Source organism: Dipodomys ordii, unplaced genomic scaffold (genome assembly GCF_000151885.1).
Source record: "Dipodomys ordii isolate 6190 unplaced genomic scaffold, Dord_2.0 Scaffold90, whole genome shotgun sequence".
Taxonomy (NCBI): Eukaryota; Metazoa; Chordata; class Mammalia; order Rodentia; family Heteromyidae; genus Dipodomys; species Dipodomys ordii.
Window position 1 is genome coordinate 9078683 of NW_012267306.1, and position 18509 is coordinate 9097191.

General features: G+C 34.6%; 1 protein-coding gene across 1 annotated transcript in view; it reads left to right on the plus strand.

Moving 5' to 3' along the window:
* The window catches only part of Cacna2d1 (calcium channel, voltage-dependent, alpha 2/delta subunit 1), a 374122-nt gene that overhangs the window by 161358 nt on the left and 194255 nt on the right, over positions 1 to 18509 (plus strand). The gene's annotated exons all lie outside the window — the stretch shown is intronic.

Here is an 18509-nt window from a genome sequence, read left to right on the forward strand (position 1 = left end):
CAGTCCGATAAAAAGACAATGAGCTCAGTGTAAAAAATTCTTCAAAGTTTTTATTTAGTTTCCTTTATAAAAGCCAGTTTGAGGCTTCTGGTCACCTTTGAAAATGTAAATTTTGACTTTTAAATACTAGAACCACCAGCCATTTTCTTAAAATTTAAAAGTTAGAGCTAAAGTAAACAATTCTGTGATTGTGCTGTTTGAAGCAATATGAAAGAACATGGTGAATATGTGTTTTAGTAAATATGTGGGTTTGCTTCTGACTGCATAATAGGTGAGCTTTGGGGACGCCCCTCCCCAGTACCCTGTACGAGGTCAGCTGTACCCTGACAATAAAAAGTCATTCTTCTAATGATGTTGTTTTCCTATTCTAAGAAAAAGTATTGCACAATCATACAAAAAGCACCTTTGGAGATATCTCCAGTGCATGAATTATATCATGGAAACAGTCCTAAAAGATTCTGACTGGATCTGGGTACCAGTGGCTCACACCTGTAATCCTAACTACTCAGGAGGCTGAGATCTGAAGATCGTGGTTCAAACTCAGCCCAGGAAGGAAAGTCCATGAGACCCTTATCTCCAATTAGCACCAGAAAACCAGAAATGGCCCTGTGGCTCAAGTGGTAGAGTGCTAGCCTGGAGCTGAAGAGCACATTGACAGCCACAAAGTCCAGAGTTCAAGCCCCATGACAGAGGGTAGGGGTAGGGGTGGGGGAATTTTGACTGTCCTATCATCCACAGAGATGATATTAAAGCTACCAGCACAACTATGTTTATCGTAGCATTATTCACCATAGCTAAGATATGGAACCAACACAGATGCTCCTCAGTAGATGAATGGATCAAGAATTCCATGCTTCTATCAGAAACAATGACACGCCCCATTTGGTAGGAAATAGAAAGACTTGGCAAAAATTGTATTAAGTGAAGTAAGCCAGACCCAAAGAAACATAGGTCTCTTGGTTTTCCTTATTTGCAATAATTAGTATAAGTCTAGGATCATCTTATCAGATAAGCAGAAAAGCTCAAGATCTATGTACACATGACCAAGTAAGAGGATACTAACTGAAATGAACACAAGAGGTTTTTCTTTGTTATTGTTGTTTATAATGTACTATGTGATTTTTTTTTGTTGGTTTCTTTTTTATGTTCTTGTGCCTACGGTATATCCCTGTGTTTGACTTTGGTACCCTGCATCTTGTGTATACATTTATCTAATTTGAGGAGGAAAGGGGATAACAAAATGCTGAAACAAGGACACAGGATGACCCATTTCAACAATGAGATTCACAAGACACTATGCTGGAAATAAACTTTACAACTTGGGGGTGGTAAGTGGGGAAAGTGGAGGAGGAAAGGGATGGTAGGAGAAAAATCAAAGGAGGGGATAACAATGCTCACAAGAAATGTACTCATTACTCATGTAACTATAACTTCTGTACAGCATCTTTACAATAAAATAAAATTAAAATAAATAAATACAAACTGGAGAGCTGGGTAGGATGAAGCGGAAAGCTTTAAAGCATGTATTTAAGCATTTCGTTTCATACATTCTCTTCAATGACTTGATTTCTTTATAAAGCAAAATATCATGGCAGCAAATTTTTTGAAGTTTTAGCAAAGATTTTGCTTAGGAATGAAAATAAATAAAAATCAGGAAGTCAAATTTTCATGTTTTTTATGCAAGAAATAGGAATGAACACTCCTGAAATGTTTTGATCAATTTTGGTATCGTAACTACTCAGAGTTGCCATGTGTGAATTAAATTCTGTTTTAATACACAACTGGTAACTGTTGACTAAGTATTGAGATTCACTAAAAGATGTTTTAAGCACTAATTTAGATGATTTGATTGGTATATTATCATTTCAATTTAGATATTAAAATAGTTCATAATTGTACTTTAAAACACTTTTAAAGTAAAATATTGTTACCTTTAAAAGTAAAATACAATGGAAGAATGCTTTAAGAATTTAATAGAATAAATTGATGAGAAACTGGCATTAGCAAAAACAGAAAATAAGATACGTATTTTAAGGATTCTTTAGTACAATTATTCTACCAGTCCACATGTACTTGTCTCTTGCCTCAACTAAACTTCGTTATTTTGAAACTCATTCTATATTCTGTGGTCTCCAGAAAGAAGAGTGGTGTTTTCCTAAACTCAAATATAGATTTGCCTCCAGATGAAATTCAAGTCCTCCTAAAATAGTAAACAAGAGCAATAAAGAAGAGGAATAGATATAACAGATTGACAGGGACTGTTGCTTTTAGATATTCCATTTGTTTTAATAATCTAAGCAAATTTAGGAGGTCAATGGAATTATAGGTTAATGGATGAGGAAACTACAGCTCCTATGCATTCTTTATTTTGCCTGAGTGCTACACTTGGTGAGTGAGTGCCACAAAGGAGATTTAAATGCTAGTCTGTAAGACTCTAAGGATCTTTTCTTTTTTCTTTTTCTTTTTAATTATGCCATCAGTGTCCTTGAGGGCCTTGAAATAAATTATTTGAATTTTTCCACCCAACCATTTTCAGTATAATACTTATTTCTAATATATCAGTTTGTAGCTAATCAAACAATGCTTGCATTAGTCATTAATTTCATTCTTCTTGCTGCCTTTCCTTCTTAACATGGGCCATAGAAAGAGCAAGTGTAGAGGGGAGAAGATCTTGTAAATGTGGAAAGGTATTGGAAAGTAATCTTACTGTGGTAGGGTGATTATAGAGTGTGTATACACAGTAAATGCACATAGGCAGGTTCTAGTAAATCCTGCAGATAAACTAATTACCTCCAGTGGGGCCTCCCTACCTTTTAGGTAGTAATTTACTAGTGAGAAAAATATAATTGGCTCCTAATACATTATAATGAAGAAAAAAGAGACCATTTAAACTATATAGTAATTTAGGGTTCTTACCTCTGTTATTACTATGGAAAGCTTTGCCATCAACTTGTATAATATGGGCTTTGATATTTTTATGGGGATGTTGGGACTTACATTTTGTATCTTTAATGAAAAGCTTTGGGGGCTGCATAATTATTCCTTAAAGAGAATAATAAATTTTCAATAACATAACATAATTAATTTTAGCAACTACTGCTATTATTACTAATAAGGAGAAACTCTGAGGAAATAAGGAATGTGATTTTTTGAAGGCGTGAGTATTTTTTCGGCGAAGGTGGGGGAGTTGGGGCTACTGAGTATTAAAGAAAACTAGTTGATGGAATACTGAATCTGTTCAGCTGAAACTCTAATTCCCTACACTGCCTTGTTTCAGATTTGATCATTTTTTTATAGCAGTAGTTAAAATATTATGAATTTAGACAGTTCTACAAATTTATCTTATTTGAGAGTTTTAAAGTGAAATTGTTGTTATTTCAGAGCAGTAAGATCTAGCTTTTTACTAGCAATATCATCATCAGTATTCTTTTTCCTTGTCACAATATTATTCATGAAACAATACTGTTTCTCTAACAGAGATTAGGTAAGAGAGAGGTGTGCATACCTACGTTTGGTATATCAGCATATATTGGCAATAGCACAATGCAGTATTGGTATCTAGTAGTTGGTAAAAATTCATTGATTTATATTCAAAAGTGTTTGTTATTAGAGTGTCCGTTTATTTTCTGACCACAATTGAAAAATTTAGAAGGGAAGAATTTTCATGAGTATCAGTATTTTAAACTTGTTTTTAAAAGTAAGAAATGCATTAGATTATACCTGTTTTAGATTTTAGAACGCATAATTTCTTAGTTCAGTGCTTTTACATGAAATTTCATGTGCTGGGTAAAGTATCTACATATTACAAAACGCACTTTGAAATATGCTCTTCAAAGCACATCATATAGTTATTGCCATGTTTTTTAATTTTTTTAAACCAGAGATAGTATGATTTAAGTGGAGGGAGTCACTAATGAACATTTCTATTTATATTGATATCTCAGAAAATGCCGACTGTTCAGCCAGTACTGAGGAGAAACATTTTCTTTAACAGGCTTGTACTAATTGGATACTTTATTTTATTTTTCTCTTTAATGTAGAAGTTTAGTGCTTAGGAATATTGCCTTTGTCTGTAATAGATGGTAAAATAGTGTTTTTTGAAAATTTATTTTATTGTAATGATGCTGTACAGAAGAGAATATTTTTATTTATTTATTTATTTTTGTCGGTCGTGGGGCTTGAACTCTGGGCCTGGGCCCTGTCCCTCAGCTCTTCAGCTCAAGTCGAGGGCTCTACCACTTGAGCTACAGTGCCACTTCCAGTTTTCTGGTGGTTAGAAGAGAATATTTTTATGATATGAAAAATATACATTTTTTAGAATATATTACCCAATATATTTTTAAAATATCATTTTTTCTATTGTTGTTATGTCACTCATGTGGTTACTTTCAGTAAAAGCCCAACATCATAACAGTGCTAAAACTAAAAAGAAAAAAAAAAGAACAGCAAAAAAAAAAGCTTTTTACAGCTTTAATTGAATTCGGATTCCAATTTGACTCAGTGAAGAAAATCTTAACTCTAAGACTTTTTTTTGTTACACAATTAGTTAGTGAAGAGATTAAATTATGAATGTCACATTTAATTTAAAATACAGAGAGAAAGAGCATATCACAGAGAACGTGCTCTTTTGTGAATGTCAAGTGCAACTTGTAGAAGGTCTTTTGAAAAACAAGTAGGAAAGAGGTTGCAAACCAGGGCACCCCCCCCCCCCCCAGCCTGGAGGAGAGGAGCCATGGTATGGTATTGATTTTCCCAGTTTTCAGGGCAGGCTGACTACTGGGACTGCCTCATCTCTGTTTTCTGTTGGCTCTCACGAGATAATGGATCCAACGCATCTTAAAATCTATGTAGAAAACAGCTTTCTTTTTCTTTTTTTTTGGCCTAAGGAACTTGTTTTTCCCACATTCTGTATGTAATTTGCTATTTCTTGGTAACTTGTTACAAGTTTTGAAACAGGACTTTTCTCTCCTTGATGTTGTGTGCATGTACTTTATTTCTTTTTCTTTTTTCTTTTCTTCTCATATCAATTTCTTTTTGCACACAAATATCCTTAGCCGGGTGGTGAGTGACAGAGGATGACAGAGAATATTAGTCTCAATCTGTTCATTTCTTAAGATGTTTAAGTCACACCAAGGTCTTCCAGTTCCTAGCTCGGTCATCAGTATATATGGCAGGTGATGAGTGCGGATCCCCGTGACGGATGACAGGAAATAGTCATAGAAATGCCCCTTTCCTCAGTACGGAAACATCTAGGCCATTCTTGAGCCTTTACAGACTGTCTGCTGAATTTTTCAATCACTTTCTTGAAACCCACAGTTCCAATCATCAAAGTAGTGAGATAGTACTGCTTGACATTGAGGCGAACTCTAGAACACAAGTAAGCAAAATGTAGACCTTATGAGTTGCGGCAAGTCAACACAAAAGATCGGATATGAAAAATATAAATTAAACGTCATCATCAGGTACGACTGGCTCTTGTTTATAATTATAGCTTATTAGGACAGTAAGATCTAGAAGTTCAGGGTTTGAAGCCAGTCCTGATAGAAATGTCCCCGAGACTCCATCTCCAAAACAATCAGCAAAACAAAAACAAAGCAAAAAACTAAACTGGAGGCATGGCTCAAGTGGTGGAGGAATAGCCCAAGCAAGTAAGCTGAGTAAGCACAAGACCCTGAGCTCATGCTCTGGTACTGCCAGATAAAAATAATCGGTAACTTTTATGGATATTTATTTCCCTCATTCTAGCTTTTTAATATCATTATTGTTTGCTCTTCACTTCTTTGTTAAAGTTTCAATTGACATGTAAGTGTAGAATGGATCACTGATAATGTGGCCTGACAGGTTAGGTCATTAGGGACAGGGGATTCATGTTACTGCCAGTGCTTGAGTAGATGTCCCTCCCATCAGTGAGAGTCTTCTAGCCTGTGGTTTGTGTACTAAAGGGCAGTTTCATAATAAAGTATTACAAGAAGCCAAAATTGGCACAGTTATTTCACTTTTACATTAGCCAATGTGTGGAATGTTTCTCTCAGGAGACAACACATTTTTGTCTATATGTATGATTCTTGAGTGCTGTCCTTTAGCTTTTTCATTCAAGGCTGGTATTCTACTGTCTCAAATACAGCTCTACTTCCAGCTTTACTGTTAGTTAATTGGAGATAAGAGTCTCAGACATTTCTCCTTGGGCTGGAGTTAAACTGTGAGCCTCAGATGTCAACCTCTTAAATTGGATTACTTCCTGGCTAGGATTTCAGAGGAGAACCTCTTGCATCTAGCACGTTATAGAACCTTACGTTTTTTTTTTTTTTTTTGGTTGGTCTAGGGGCTTGAACTCTGGGCTTGGGTGTTGTCCCTCAGCTCTTCAGCTAAAGGTGAGCACTCTTCTGCTTGAGCCACAGCACCACTTCTGGTTTTCTAGTGGCTTATTGGGATTAGAGTCTCAAGGACTTTCCTGCCCCGCTGGCTCTGAATCATGATACTCAGATCTCAGCCTCCTGGGTAGCTAGGATTACAGGTGTGAGCCACCAGCACCCTGCTACATTATAGAACTTTTATCTGGAGTACTTGGTTGCTTTTGCTGATTGTACCACAGTGTATATTTGTGCAGAATGTTTAGTTGCTTTATGTAGCTCACCATTCTATTGGTTTTGTAATTTTAATTTATAAAAAGGAACAGAATTTAACTGCCACCTAAGTTAGATATTAGTTTCATGGTATAATTTGTTTGGTTAGCCTGGGGAACCTGTTTTGTGACTTCATTTGTTCTCAAGCTTCACCTTGGGTCCCTCCATTAGTCTAACAGCATAGAGACGCTTTTATTATTTGCCAAGTGATAAGTTTCAGAACTTTGAAAATAATAGTTTAATAGTAATTTTCCCTTGCTATCCTATTAGTTACTACTTCTGTTGACAGTAAAACATATATGCCTTTTTACTAGACAGAAGCAGGAAAAAATGTATTTTTAAATGTGTAACTTGTCACAATAAATAAATAGATATTTATTTTGTGTTTTAAAAATCAAAGTTTTTCTGCTCATAAATGTTACTAACTTATGTTAATCACTTAATTTTCAAGAACTGATTATATTTTTTGTTTTCTGTGAGACCAAGCTTTCCTAAAAATAAAATGAAAGATAGTTATGGCCCTCTTGTGGCCAAATAACGAAAAGCTATCACGCTCCCCTCCCCCGCCCTTCCTGAAATCATACTCCTGAAAATTCTGAGGGAATGGCTTCCTTAATAGAAAAGAGTCTGATAGGTAGCAATGATGTCAGTTGTTTATTCCATTAATATAGGAGTCAACCATATAATAGTTTGTGTAAATAACTGTTCAGGCTACATGAATAATCCAGATAATTACATCAGCACTTATCCACCTGTAACAGTTTAAGGCAGAAAAATTAGTAAGATACTAAAGAAATATGTTTTAGAGTGCTGAATTATTTATATGCAAATTATTTTTGAAAATCGTCAGGAAAATGTGAAATGTAATGAATTGTGTATGTTTTCTGGCAGTTAAATATCAAATATTTTCATTGAAATTGTCATCTAGTTGTTTATATAGACATATCTTCGGCCATTTCTTACTAAATATAATTTTCACATAGTAAATATAATTTTTAAAATTTTTATTTTAAATACCAGCTAAAATAACTTTAGTTTAAAGGCAAATTGTAAAGTTTAGTATAAATGGAACCAGTAATCATTTCTGTCAGTTACTAGCTATGATAAGATACTAAATCAATTACACTGGAAAAAGTAATGCATTTGAGAGTTCGTATCTTACCTCACTGAAATACCCTTAATTCAGTTAGACAGTCATCATTTTGGTTAGTTACTCTCCATTATAGTCAGGGAAGAGTTATGTAAGGTTTTTTTAATGTATAAATTATTCTAATTGAAAAATGAAAACAGATGGTAGTGAACTATGCAGAAATAAATTCTGTTATGCAAATATGACTACTATCTGTGAGTTTCAGTGGACATTTTTGGTTTGGGTTGTATTTGCAAGAGTGGGAAAAAGAAGAAAGTCTTTTTGTAGGGCCTGTGTTGATGATATGAATTTGGCAGCTGCTTTGACCAGCACCAACCTGATATTACAATTTTCATCAGGTCTACTTCTGTTGATCTCAAGGGATAAGCTTCTATCTTCAGGAAAATATGGGGAAAGCCAGCAGAAATTAAATGAATACTTCAGTAAAGGTCACAAAGAATTTATCAGAGATTTTCTAGATAAAAATTATATATCTGGGAACTCAAAACTAATCTCTCGTGTTAGACAATACACTCGGGGCTATCAGATACTGGTAATGAAAGCATTATTGATGTGAGAATATCATATGAATATTTTGGTCTTGCTAAAATTTATTATTATTATTGATATTCACTTCTGTACATACATGCGCAACAGATATTATAGAAGTGCTCATATGTCAAAAATACAATTTTTGTTTTATCTAATATTCTATCTAGAAGTCACTTTATACTTAATTCTTCCATCTAAAATGAGTGTTAGAAAGTGTTTGTCTCTTAACCAATTATTTAATTCTAACATAAAAAATAGCTGCTTGATTTTAAATATGTGGAAATGAACTCTGAAGTATCTGTATGATTAGTTCATTCGGATTAGTGTGTGTGTGTGTGCGTGTGTGTGTGTGTGTGTGTGTGTGTGTGTGTGTGTGTGTGTACTTAAAATCTTATGAGGTTCAGATATGGATTATCTTTTACTCTGAATTTTGTGACCATGGGTAAATCCCAAACTTTTTTGTTACTTTATAGAAATAGGGACAATTACTGTACTTTGTAGCATTAACTCACATGACATGAGAAAAGTGAAAATACAGGTATGGCAAATGATGTATTTTGGACAAATTTTATTGTTCCTTCTTGTCATGAAGCATTGCCCTTGTCTGGGCTTGGGTGCTGTCACCAAACTCCTTTTGCTCAAGGCTGGCCCTTTACCACTTGAGCCACAGTGCCACTTCCGGGTCCCTCTGTGACTTATTAGAGATAAAAGTCTCATCACCTTTCTTTTCCAGATTGGCCTCCTAAATAGCTTATGACAGGTGTGAGCTATCAATGCCCAGCTTTAATCTTGTGCATCACACACACACACACACACACACACACACATACACACTATAATCTAGGTATGGGCCAAATGACGGTAATAACTATCTAATGTTAGGTAGTATTTGGTTTGAAATCTTAATATCCTAAGAATTAAATTTCATAAATCTGACAAAACTATTTAGGAAAGTAGTCTGTTTTATAAAATAAAGAGCCAGGTACCAGTGGTTTACACACATATTCTTGGTACTCAGAATGTTCAGATATGGTAAATCAAGATTTGGAGCCAACCTTGGCAGAAAAGTCCATGAGATTCCATTTCCAGTTATTCAGCAAAAAACTGTGGAGGCATGGCTCAAGTGGTAGATCACCAAACCTGAACAATAAAGCTAAGCAAGAATTTGAGTTCACCTCCTGTCTTTTTGTTTCAATACCAGAAGTAAGGAAGGAGGACGAGAAAGAGGATATAAAGGAAAAATAAATGAAATTAGAGTTACTTGGTAAGAAAAGTCAATGTAGCAGCCTTACCTGTGTTTCTTGTTGTTTCTTCCTATACTTCACTGATTTTTTAAAATCTCTTCCCATTCTTCCCCAGCCCCCCAAGTTGTAAAGTTTGTTTTTTCGACATAAGGTCTTATACATCTCATTGTTGCAATGGGTCTACCTGTATTCCTATTTAAACAATTTGTTTTTTCCCCTCCCCTCCCCAAAATATACCAACATCAAATACAGTGAAAACAGGGGTGATACCGTGGGGGAGGGACATACAAAGCAAAACTTCATTGATCTTTATACCAGATCAGAAGTTTTGGTTTAACTCTTTCTGGCCTGGAAGGCCAAAATAGGAAGTGATGAATTTCAGAGCCAGAATCTTATTCAACAAAACAATGCGTGACTAAATTAATTTTTCAAGAGTCTTACTACCTCAGTAAAAAAAATATTTAAAAACAAGGCACAAGTTACTCTAGCTGTTCAGGAGCCTGAGATCTGATATTTATTTGAAGTTTAAAACCAGCCCAGACAGTAAAGTTATCTCCAGTTAATCAACAAAAAGCCAGAAGTGGAATTGTGGCTCAGGTGGTAGAGCACTAGCCTTCAGTGAAAAAAGCCAAGCAAGAAAGCAGTCCATGAGTTTAAGCTCCGGTATTGGCAAAGAACATTCCAGGGAATATTTGCTGAGATGTTTTTTTGAGAATCTTTTATAACCAGTTAGGCAGAGCCTGCCCTGTATATAAGGTATAGATGCAAGAATATATAACTGAGTTTGACTTGACTTCTGCTTTCTACAGCTTATATAAGGGAGGAACTTGTCTTGCCTGGATTAAGCCTTCCTAAAATGCCAGATTCCTCTTTTTCTTTTTATACTATGTAAAGAGAAAGTCTAAGTTGATTTGATTAACTGGTTTTCTCAGATACATGCAGATATATTTTCAGTAGATGTAAATTACATTTTACATGAACTAGTTTCTATGTTTCTAGAAATAATAAGGCTGGCATAATATCTGAAGTAGGTTTTATTATAGAATAAAATTTTAATGAAATTTTTAAAAATAGAATTCACAAACCAGAAAATACAAGATTTTGTTTATGCCTATTTGGCCACAAAATTTCTTCTTTACTTTCAGTTGAATACCAATACATGATCTCATGTGTTTTTTTTTAATGACATAGACATTTTTGTATCTTTCAAGATGCATTGCACATACATACATAATGCTGCAGTTCATTTCTGGCAGAAAATTGTGAACTGCCAAGAGAAACACGTTAGAAAGTGATTATTCCTAGTACCAGTTTCACAGGTTGGTTGCTTCAGAGAATGTACCTATGAGTCTTGCTCTTAGCTGTGGTCTGTCTGCTTGTAGTGTACTTGTGTCTCCAATCTCATCACTGTAGGAATGAGGTGGAAATGGGGTCGGTATAGTGGGTTATATCTAAGGGTTTGTCTTTTGTATTTGGAGTCAGGGCTATCCCTATGATTTGTCACTTCTCTTAAGAGCAATTAAATGACAAGAAACTATCAACAACACTAATCTATGTCTTTTCCTATTGAGCTAGTCTATCAGGGATTTTTTTGTATATATGTAAATATAAAAATACACACACACACATATATATAAAAATATGGAATGGTAGTAAATACCTTTGCTCTCAGTTATATGAGAGGCCCATGGTGTGAAGTTGGCCTCAAATGGGAGAAAAGTTGGTCAGAAATGGGAGATCCTATCTAAAAAATACTGAGAACAGTAAAACACTTTTATTGTTTTTCAACTATTTCTTTTCTATCATCTGTATTGTCATCTTATGACCCTTAACAGGTTTGGTTTGGTAATTTGGACTCAATATTATAAAGACATTATTTTAAATCATAAACATGACTTTAAATCATAAACATGACTTTGGAGAAGTAACAACTACCAAAGTGGCAAAAATTTGTTTACTGTTCTTGTGCAAATGAGGTTTCTAATATCTTGTATATTTTTATATAATGTAAGAGGAAAGCCTCCCAAAATAGTTGCAACTCAAAGTTGCACCCGATTCAACTAATACTGCTTTTAAAAGGAAATGTTGGAAATACCTCGCATAAAATAAAGCATGGAAATGTATAATTTGGCTTCTAATTATGGGTGTTTCCCTCACAATTAGCTGTCAGCTAACTAAGATGTTTTCTAGGTCTAACACTGCACAGTGTCTCTTCGAAATCCCATAATATAATTGATTTTTAAAATTTAGATTGCAATGTTTATTTCATGTATACATCTTTTCTAATTTCTAAATATAATGGATGACTGAACAAGCTCATTCATCTCTCATATTCAGGAAGCCCCTTCTGATGGTCATATAGCTCAATTGCTTTTTAATCGATCCCCTGAAGAGCTAATATGCTAGCAGAATGACAGAATGTCTCAAAGCCTGAACACCTGCCTGAGAAGTTAAATCAGTTCTGTTCTCTCTCTGAACAGGATGGGTAATGGGAAAAGTGTTCATCTCAGAAAGGAGGCCTAGGTAATAATTGCTCATCTCATCTAAAATGCAGCTTCAGTTCAATCTTTCTTTTTAAGGGTTGTGGTAAGGACAGATGAGCAGTATGTGTGAAATGTCCAGCAGAGAGAAAGTCAGCACTTGAAAGATAGGGGGAGGGTGTGTGTAGAACTATTGAAGCAGCTGTGGGTGGTGGGGGTAGGAGTTTGTGAGTTGCTAATATTTTTGTGAGTCAATGAAATCCGTGGGTTTTTGGCTTAATTACTTTGCCACAAATAGACCACTAAGAAACACTGACAACCTTAAGGGGGGAAAAAAACAAAACCTAAGAAAAAAATCCCTGTGAAAAATTAAAACAGATTTCATGGGAAATCATACAATACTTTATAGAAGATAAATTTGAAAATACATTGATATTCAAAAAAATAATTTCTATTTTCTGGGTGACAATGGCTCAGGCTTGTAATCCTAGCAACTCAGAAGGCTGAGATCTAAGGATCATGATTCTAATTCAGACTGGACAGGAGAGTCCATGGGACTCATAACTCCAATCAACTACTGAGAAAAAGGAGAAAGTGGCATGGTGTCTTAAATGGTAAAGAGCTAGCTTGAGTACAAAGAGGCTCAGGGACAGCACCTAGGTCTTGAGTTCAAGCCCCAGCAATGGAAAAACAAAAAGCAAAAAAACCAAAAACCTTTAACTAGAGTTATGTCATTGTTATTTTTTTAACATAGACTCTACAGTTTTGGAATTGGGTTTATTTTGGATAATTAATAGATTACTACAAACATCACAGCCTTTTGTTTGGCTATGGGTCTTTGCTTTACCTTGTGCCCATGTTCACATTGAAAGACAAACCAATCAGCATTGATACTCGATACTTGATACCATTGACATAATTTTAGAAGTTTCCTTACTTTAAAAGAAAATAAGAAACAATACCTCTCACCATTCCAAATATGTCCCAAGCTAACAATTTTAAGACTGCCTTTTGGAAACAGTTGAATAGCTATTACTTTATGAAGTAGTATGGCTGCATCTCAAAAAGAAACAATTTAGACTTGTGTCTTTAAAACCTTGCTTCCATTTAATTCTGTGTGTAAAAAAATACAGAAGTAACAAATTCAGTATTTCTACTGAATGGAATTTTCTTCATTTGTTTGGTCATGGCTTGTCTTGAGAATTTTATATAAGAAAATGACTTTTCCCCCAGTGGATTAATATTCATTAATATTAATTTTCTACAGAATTCTTATGTACAGCTCCTAGAAGTTGGTGGAATTCTTGAGTCATATTCTGGTAGGTGTGCTTAGAGTTTTAGATTTAATACCACAGGCAATAAACCAAGTTGGAAGGGCAAATAAAAGTGGTCAGATTACTTTTATATTGAGTTTTCTGAAATACAAAAATGTTAAGCCATCAAGCTAGTTTTGTTGGGTAATAAAACTAGATGATTTTTAAAGTTTTTTTTGTTTTTTTTAATTTAAATTTTCATTTTATTGTCAAGTTGATGTAGGTATGGGTTACAGTTACATAAGTAAGGTAGTGTGTACATTTCTTGTTGAACTTGTTTCCCCTTCCCTCATTTTTCTCTCACTTTCCCTCCCCACAATCCCCCCCCCAAGTTGTACAGATCATCTCCAACCTATTGTCTTGTGAATATCACTGTTACATTGGATCCCTCTTTGTCCTTTGAAAACTAGGTTTTAATCCTTCTTTTCCTGTTTTATATGTTTACTTGCATGCAGAATCTGGTTAATTTATACTTCCATTATTAGCAAAGCTTACATGTGTGAATTCGTAAATTTTATTGTTATTTGCGTTTCTCCTGATATAGCTGTTAGTTTATTTTAAATTTTACCTTCAGCCCTTTGCTCAAAAAGTAGTAGGATCACCAGTCTAAAGCTTAACACATAAATAAGTAGAAAGAAACCAATTGTTTGTGTAATTTTGACTATTACCTGTATGTTTTAAGCAATGAAGATTTGGTGTGTTTTAAAATTATTGATTAAACTAGCCAAATGTGAAACTTATGTAACATTAACTATCTAAACTTGTTTACTTATAGTGTGACATTATAACTTAGGTTTGTATTTCACATCCACATAGGAGCAGAAATTTTATCTGTCATTCTACAGTTTAGCTTTGCCAAGGGGAAGACAGAAGTGCTATGAGGAGAGAAATGTGGCCTGGGGTTGAGGATGCAGTCACTCTGATTGATGGACAGGAACAGTTCATGGATTCTGTGGAGACCAGAGCTACATATTCCCAGACCTATATGAGCTATCAAATGTGGACTGACTGAGAAATTGCTCCTGTCTCATTTCTTATCCTTCCTAACATGACAGGGAGAAATGCTCTTCAAATCATAACAAATCATTTGACACGTGGTAACAGAAGATCAAAAGGATTCTACGACCCTACATGAGAACAAATGTTGTGAAGAGATGGGAGTTGTTTGAATTGTGAAGTGTTTGTTGTTTTTGTTCGTATTTTTTGAAAGTTGTGTGTTGTCTTAGACAGACCCTGGAAGTGGAGCATTGGAATTCTGCAATAATATAGATCATTAGTTATATTACCTTGGATTACTTAGGTTATTTTGCTGAATCTCAACTTTCTAACTGCCAGATGGGCACAGTGATTACACCTGTATTACATATTTGCTTTGAAGAACCATTTACTGATTGTACAGAATGTAGACAGCATATATTAGGTGTTCTTATTTTTTTCATTTGAAGTAATGAATGTTGTTTTTCCTTTGATCTTACAATTCTTCAGTTTCCTGAGATTTGTAGGTATTTTTATCAGTAAGATGTTTATTTCATCACTCAAGATGTATTTTTGAGGGTATACCATGTAACAACAGGCAATGCTCTGGATTTGGGGAAATTCCCAGTGAAGGAAAAAGAGTGAGAGGTTAAGACAGAGTAATTGCTAGGATGGGCTGTTAAGGGAGTATTTGTGCTGTGACTTCAAATAAAGTAGTGGGAATGAGGGGAAGAGTGTTCTAACAATAGGTTTCAGGTGCACTCAGCCCCAGAGGAAAGCCCAGTTGGCATGTTCAGGGAGCCACAAGCAGACCAGTCAAGTGGTGATAACTGGTGATGAACTTGTGGTAGGAAAAAGTACATATCAGGTCCTATCATAAGGGGAGTCAAGCAAGCCACTGGATAAATTGTAAGTACAGTGGCACAGCTTTGTACATTTTGAGAATGAGGGCTACGCATGGTGATATACTTCTGTAATCTCAGCTATTTGGGAGAAAGAAATAGGCTCACAGTCTGAGGCCACCCTAGGCAAACTTAGTGAGATACCATCTGGAAATAAACCAAAAGCAATCAGAACTGGGTGTGGCTCATGGTGGAGCATGCCTTTCATTCAATCCCAATTCCCAATACAAACAACAACAACAACTACTACTGGGTGGAGAATGGGGTAACAATATGGAAAGAGGGAGATCTGTTAGAAGCTATTGCAGTGGTTTAGAAATTAAGGGGTCTTAGACCAGCCAGGACTGATAAAAGTGAAAAACAAAACAATACCAAATGAAAGGCCTGATGCTATTCTGAACCACAAAGCAGATACTTCTCATGAATCTTTTATAATGCACGTAACAGGCTAAAGCATGTTATCACTCTTTAGAGCTATTTGCCCAAGGATAAGCTCCAGAAGTACAAGTCATGCTCTCTTTGGTTTCTATTTCTTTTTCCCTTCTTATTTACCTAACGCAAAATAGAAAAGAAAATTTGTTTCTTTTTTTATTTTTAAAATGACATGTACTGTAATGTGGGAGAAAAATTGTAAGGTGGGCAGGTTGAGGGGAATGAAGGAGAAGTTATATAATACTTTCTAATTCTTTTTTTTAAATTTTTTTTAATATTTTGTAAACTAACACATTGAAACTATAACACTTATAACAAATTGTTGTTCGAAGTGTGGTCCAGGGACATCTGGGAGTCCCCAAACCTTCCCAAAGGATTTGTACAGCATAAATCTTACCTTCCTTTGTACCTGAGCTCAGGATTCTTTTGTTTCAACCTTCTCAGTGCCAGAATCATTTATCATACACCATCATACCCAGGTTTTCCATTGAGTTTTAAAGTAACAAAGACAGTGCTTTACTAGGGTTTCTAATTCCATAGTATACTAAACTTATAAAAACTAGAGATTTCCTTTTGTTGAGTTTTAGGGTAGAACCCACACAAAATTATGTGCAATTATCTACAAAGGCTACCTATTTACTAGTCATATACTTGAATTCTTTTTATTAAAAAATCAATGGACACTAATTAAAATTTTTCTCAGTATGAAGTTTAGTGTTAAGGGTGACATTGATGAGTGATGCATTATATTATGTGGTATTGAAACCCCTTTGTGCAATTACTTAAAGATAATACAAATATTAAAAGCCTAGTATAATTAATATATGTAAGTCAAAGATCTCTGAACTTCCTATAATCTTTTAAGATGGTAAGCAAATCATTAGAGCAGACCATTTGAAATATGTCGGTGTATCAAAATTGTTTGTAAGATTAAGATGTGCACTGATTTATACCAAAAGCAATAAAGATTCATCTGCAAGCAGGCAGCTAATGTTTTGAGATAAAATTAACACAAACAGTTAATTACAAAATCTGCATCTAGTGGCCTTAGAAAAGACTGCCTCTTCTATTGATTTCCATCAGACTTGGATAATGAAGTTCTGAAAAGTATTTTACTTTCAGGCTTTTCTTGGTATTGATCAACAATGATGCCTGGAACTTCTCCACGTGTCAACAGATATTGACAGGATTCATAATATGCTGTGTGTGTCATTTTGTAAGTGGAAACAACATATGGCTATTCCTTATCTTTTACAACCTTTCCACTGGTCACTGAGACTTCTGCTCTTCTCAAAAGGTGTAAGGGGAAAAAACAAAACAAACACAACTACCAATTAAGAAAGCTCAATTATCTTTTACATGAAATAATCGTTTCATGCAGATTCTACACATAAAAATCCATTAAAAACTGTAGACATTTTTCTATTTTTAAAACATTTTTGCATGAAAAGAGCATTTTTGGAGATTCTATTAATTTCTGATACTTACATGTTATCATCAAAATAAGATAAAATTAAATCAAATATCATTAGTGAGAAAATTTCCTAGATATTGTGTAATTTGTAGTTGAAATGTAGAGTTCAAACTTTTAATTTCTATTTAATTATATACACATATTTTTTATTTCATTTATCTTTTTGGAAATTTTCTCACTCATAAACTCTTCCATGGGAAAACTGAAATCAGGCTTTAAGAAAGTATATATTGCCTATGAAAAATGTTTTTGAAATAAGTGTTTGTCACCTAAACTGACAGCTACCACTCTTTGTTTAGAAATAAATACAATGACTCCTGGATTATCCTTTAGTTGTTATATGTTATAGGTCATAATGTAAGCTGCAAAAACATTAAACAGCTTAAATGTGTGATTCTCACTTAATATTGGCATCAGATAATTGCATAGTTGGAAAGAATACTGACACCCATATTTGAGATATAGAAATTGAACCAATAATTAAATATAAAATTATGCTAATTTTCAAATTAAAATAACTGTAGGAAAAATAACTTATACTAGTCTTTTACACTTTTCAATAATAAAGTGACAAATTAGTTTTTACTAAATCATAAAACATGGTCTTGAATTAGTTTCATCCATATAAATAATGGCAATATTTGTTTACCACTTCAGAATTCCAAAGCACTTGTAGTATTTTATTAGATTAATATTTACTAGCTAACTTTCAAAAACAATTTTAAATTCCTTACGCTATCTCATTGTCATTTTTTTCAATCAAATACATTTTAGTGACATCTTTTTGAGAAATGTTTATGCTTTAAAATTATTATTTGCCAGGCTGGGAAGGTGGCTCAGTGGTAGAGTGCTTGCCTTGCATGTATGAGGCTTTGGGTTCGATTACTCAGTACCACATAAGCAGACAAAGCCAGAAGTGGCGCTGTGGCTCAAGTGGTAGAGTGTGAGCTTTGAGCTGAAGAGCTGAGGAACAGCGCCCAGGTCCAGAGTTCAGGCCCCACGACTGACAAAAAAAAAAACAACAGATAAATAAAAACAATTATTAATTGCATCTGAGAAATAGAGACACTGTTCCGAAATGAAAGGTCCCATGAGAAACATTAGGGCAAAACTTGGCTATTCCTGCGCTTGTAAAAGATAGAGCTAGCTGTGAGCACAACCACAGAGCAAGGGCTCAAGGCCCTAAGTTCAATATTCAGTACTGGAAAACAACAATGAACAAAACAATCGCAGCAAATGAAACAAAACACCACGAGGCACAACACAACCTCTAGATGAAACAAGTATTAGTGTGCCATTCAATAAAATTCTTGGTTTCTACTTATTCTCATTACCTATGTATGTTAGATTTTGTAGCTTTCAGGTATATGGAAATATCAGTATGT